General features: G+C 41.4%; 2 non-coding genes across 2 annotated transcripts; both read right to left on the bottom strand.

The window, feature by feature from the left end:
- Positions 1–1,361: 1,361 nt before the first annotated feature.
- Positions 1,362–1,443, bottom strand: TRNAS-UGA. Its single transcript has one exon. It is a non-coding gene; the product is annotated as a tRNA-Ser (tRNA).
- Positions 1,444–4,571: 3,128 nt separating this feature from the next.
- On the bottom strand, positions 4,572–4,653 carry TRNAS-CGA. The gene has a single exon. It is a non-coding gene; the product is annotated as a tRNA-Ser (tRNA).
- Positions 4,654–5,276: the final 623 nt, after the last annotated feature.

The following is a 5,276-nucleotide window of genomic DNA, read 5'->3' as shown; positions in this document are numbered from 1 at the left end:
ATAAACAATCCAAGTTTAGTTTTAGACTCACAAAGAAGTTATACTTCAAAAAATAAGTAAAATACTGATCAGAAAGACGAGCCGAAGCTGGATGCGCTAGTCGCCTCACCGATATATAGCTAACGGTGGTCTCGCTAAAGCTCATTGCCGTTGTCTCGCCTCGTAGATGGTCGTTGAAGCTTGAAGCCGCATCTTACCTTGCAGATGGATGATAGTGCCGTTGTCTCACCTCATAGATGGTCGTTGAAGCTTGAAGCCGCTGTCTGTCTACGAGGCTCGACGTCACTTCTCGCCTCGCATATGGATGATAGTGTCTTGCCGACCTCGCGTAGTCAAGGCCAACAGATTTGGAGTGCGCCAATAAGCGCAATAGATTTCGAGTCTATCTCCTTAACCACTCAGACATATTGAAGAGTTGAATCTTTTGTTAAGATCATTCAAAAAGATACATCATGCGTCAACAACAGGATTCGACCTGCGCAAGCAAAGCCCAATAGATTTCAAGTCTATCTCCTTAACTACTCGAACATATCGACAAGTTAACACTTATGCAAAGATCATTCTAATAGATACACCAAAGATAACTTGCAAGCGAATACAAATAGAAGAATTATGATTTTCAAAGTCACCCATCCATTGTATTAATTATACAACAATGAAAAGCAAAAGAACAGAGTAACAAAATTATACAAACTAGAGGAAATTTTTGAATCTAAGTCGATAACAAGGTTAAAATAAATGGATATTAATATAAGAACCACTCAACCACCTTTTTTACCAAATCACGATTCACAAAATAAAACCTTAAAATTTTCATATTCTGGCATAATATGCAAAAATTAACTGTTATACCTCCTGGAGATGCATCCACATATAGAATCCAAGTTTAGTTTTGGAATCACAAAAGAAGTTATACTTCAAAAAATAAGCAAAACACTGAGCAGAAAGCCAAGCCGAAGCTGGATGCCTAGTCGCTCACCGAGCCGAAGCTGGATGCCTCACCGATATATATAGCTAACGATGGTCTCGCTAAAGCTCGTTGCTGTTGTCTCGCCTCGTACATGGTCGTTGAAGCTTGAAGCCGTTGTCTGTCTATGAGGCTCAGCGCCGCTTCTCGCCTTGCAGATGGATGATAGTGCCGTTGTCTCGCCTCGTAGATGGTCGTTGAAGCTTGAAGCCGCTGTCTGTCTACGAGGCTCGACGCCACTTCTCGCCTTGTAGATGGATGATAGTGGTCTCGCCGACCTCACCTAGTCAAAGCCCAATATGTTGCCCAATAGATTTTGAGTCAGGCAATAAACCCAATAGATTTTGAGTCAGGCAATAAGCCAATAGATTTTGAGATCGCATACGATAAAATGCGTCAACAGCAGGATTTGAACCTGCGCAGGCAAAGCCCAATAGATTTCAAGTCTATCTCCTTAACCACTCGGACATATTGACAAGTTTACTCTCATGCAAAGATCATTATAATAGATACATCAAAGACAACTAGCAAGGGAAAACAACCGACAAACACGATTATGAAAAGAGAAATAGGAAAATTAATTTGCAGTTGCATACATTAAAGCTCAACCGTAAAATCATTGATCACAATTTCAAAAATGATTATGAAAAGAGAAATGAGAGAGAGAGAGAGAGAGAGAGTAAGAGAGACGAACCTGGTAAGCCACCGGAGACCGGAGTTCTCGCACAGTCGCACTAGCAGTTGAAATGTTTTGGAAGCTTACTCTGGAAGCTTTTGGATGGTAGTGCGGCCGAAATCTTGTTGAAAGCTTATTCTAGACGCTTTCGAATGGTGCAAATACTTTAATTTTGTTGAAATCTTACTCTAGAAGCTTGCCAATTGTTTAAGTCGTGGATCTGTGTCCACCTTGCAAGGTGGACACGGTTCTATGTTTATAATTACTTAACTCTATGTTCATAATTATAAAACTCTATGTTCATAAATTTTGAACTACATATTCACAATTATAGAACTCTATATTCACAATTATAAAACTCTATGTTCATAATTACTGAACTCTATGTTCATAATTATAAAACTCTATGTTCATAATTTTTTAACTTCATATTCACAATTATTGAACCTCTGTATTCACAATTACAAAACTCTATGTTCATAACTATAGAACTGAGTAAATTTCAATTTTGGTCCACTGACTATTGAACTTGTGTTAATTGCAACACCTGACTTTCAAAACTGTTAATTTAGTACCTTGACTATGCAATTTTTATCAATTTTGGTCACTCCGTCCAAATTATCGACCAAATGTGACCGGTAAATTTTAAGTCAACATTCAAACTGAATTGGAAGGGTAAATTCGTCTTTTCATGTTAAGAAAATAGGAAAAATATTGAGTTCCACCGTCGACTGTAAATCCGTTCTGAGATCGTCGGCGCGAGAGAATCCCAAGTTTCCGGCTCTCCTCACCGCGCCATTTCGTAGCTGCTTAGCCCTTTAATCAGCTTCTTATGCACCTCCCCGACCGGAATCTCTGGTGGCCACTGGCAGTCCACGGCGGCCTTCAAGGATTCCGACTCGAACACGAATACAACCACCTTCGTCTTCTTCGTCCCCCTAGCCGAGAGTGAGCGTGTGCCAGGCCTAGTGGGCCAGGATCGTGAAATTTGTTGGCACGAAAGTGGTGGTTAAAGGGATAGGCGGCTTGGAGGCGTCGGAGGGATAGCAGAAGCGCGAGGAGGCGGAGGAGCTCCAGTAGCCACGCGCGACGGACGGTGAATGATTTGACGATGAATTGGTCGCCGAATCTGAGACCCTTTAATTCAGAATTCGACGATGAAGGATTTGATGATGAATTGGACGCCGAATTGACCGCGGGAGAACGGGCTAAGTTTATACGCATCTGTAAAATGGAAGCAATGAAGACATTACACTGCACCTATTTTGAATTTTGAATTTTCAACCAGTGAAGAATCTTTTCCAAGATTGCCATGGCAAAAATCCACCTGTTAGTAGTATTGCATATGGAGAACAACGTTAATCACAACATTAAATATAATTAAGATTATTAATTGATTGGATGGTGTGAGATAGATATGATATGACGAATTTACCCCTTTCAATTCAGTTTAAATATTGACTTAAAATTTTCTGGTCACATTTGGCTGGTAATTTGGCCGGAGTGACAGTAAATGATAAAAATTGCATAGTCAAGGTACTAAATTAACAGTTTTGAAAGTCATGTGTTGCAATTAACACAAGTTCAATAGTCAGTGAACCAAAATTGAAATTTATTCTTATAGAACACTATGTTCATAATTTTTGAATTCTATATTCACAATTATGACAGTTTTGGAACCGTGTCCACCTTGCAAGGTGGACACAGTTCCACAACATAATTTGCCGAAGCTTGGTGACGGGGGCAAAAAATAACAATATAATATTAATTTAACAGGTGAAAGAAAGCCTAATGATTATAATGAAAAGTCCAGCTTGGTGGTGGTGGTTGTGGTGGTGGTGGTGGGTGGGGGGGGGGGGGGGACAATACAAATTGAAGAATTATGATTTTCAAAGTCACTCATCCATTGTATTATAATTATACAACAATGAAAAGCAAAAGAACAGAGTAATAAAATTATACAAACTAGAGGAAATTTTTGAATCCAAGTCGATAACAAGCTTAAAATAAATGGATATTAATATAAAGAACCACTTAACCACCGTGTTTACCAAATCATGATTCACAAAATAAACCCTTAAAATGTTCATATTCTGGCATAATATGCAGAAAAATTAATCGTTATACCTCCGGGAGATGCATCAACATAAAGAATCGAAGTTTAGTTTTGGACTCACAAAAAAAGATAAGTAAAACACTAAGCAGAAAGCCGAGTCGAAGCTGGATGCCGCTAGTCGCCTCACTGATATAATAGCTAACGATGGTCTCTCTAAAGCTCGCTGCCACTGTCTCGCCTCGTAAATGGTCTACGAAGCTCGACGCCACTGTCTCGCCTCGTAGATGAGGAAGCTCGAGGCCACTGTTTCGCCTCGTAGATGAGGAAGATCGACACCACTGTCTCGCCTCGTAGATGACGAAGCTCGATGGCACTGTCTCGCCTCGTAGATGACGAAGCTCGATGGCACTGTCTCGCCTCGTAAATGGTCTACGAAGCTCGACGCCACTGTCTCGCCTCGTAGATGGTCTACGAAGACTGTCTCGCCTCGTAGATGAGGAAAGCTCGACGCCACTGTCTCGCCTCGTAGATGGTATACGAAGCTCGACGCCACTGTCTCGCCTCGTAGATGGTCTACGAAGCTCGACGCCACTGTCTCGTCTCGCCTCGTAGATGGTCTACGAAGCTCGACGCCACTGTCTCGCCTCGTAGATGGTCTACGAAGCTCGACGCCACTGTCTCGCCTCGTAGATGGTCTACGAAGCTCGACACCGCTTGCCGTTGTCTCGCCTCGTAGATGGTCTACGAAGCTCGACGCCGTCTCTCGCCTCATAGATGGTCTACGAAGCTCGACGCCGCTTGCCGTTGTCTCTCGCCTCATAGATGGTCTACGAAGCTCGACGCCGCTTGCCGTTGTTGTCTACAATAAAATGCGTCAACAGCAGGATTTGAACCTGCGCAGGCAAAGCCCAATAGATTTCGAGTCTATCTCCTTAACCACTCGGACATATTGACAAGTTGACTCTCATACAAAGATCATTCTAATAGATACATCAAAGACAACTTGCAAGGGAAAACAACCGGCAACAGCAAAAAAATACGTCAACAGCAGGATTTGAACCTACGCAGGCAAAGCCCAATAGATTTCAAGTCGGACATATTTACAAGTTGAAACTTATGCAAAGATCATTCTAATAGATACATAAAAGACAACTTGCAAGGGATAACAACTGGCAACCGCAAAAAAACACCCATCGTGGGGCTTGATCCCACAATAACAAGTTTAAAAGCTTTACACTCTACTAACTAAGCTAGACAAGCTTGTTGATAATTGACTAAAAATACTATAAATAATTTGTAATCTTAAGCTTGTTAATCATGCATCATAAGCACAAAAACCACGTACCTTAAGCACAAAAACCATCCACCATAAGTTTCAACAACTACTCACCTTAAGCACGCAAACCACGCACCTTAAGCGGAAAAACTATGCACCTCAAGCACAAAAACCACGCACCTTAAACTTGACCTAGATGCAAAAATTATCAAATTTTGGTAATCCCGTACGTTGATTTAAGCAAGATCAATGGCTTAAATTTAACCGCACAACTGGACGGGAGACACCCAACCGCACGGGA

Source organism: Ipomoea nil, unplaced genomic scaffold (assembly GCF_001879475.1).
Source record: "Ipomoea nil cultivar Tokyo-kokei standard unplaced genomic scaffold, Asagao_1.1 scaffold2941, whole genome shotgun sequence".
NCBI classification, from domain to species: Eukaryota; Viridiplantae; Streptophyta; class Magnoliopsida; order Solanales; family Convolvulaceae; genus Ipomoea; species Ipomoea nil.
This window is presented reverse-complemented; position numbering and strand designations above follow the sequence as displayed.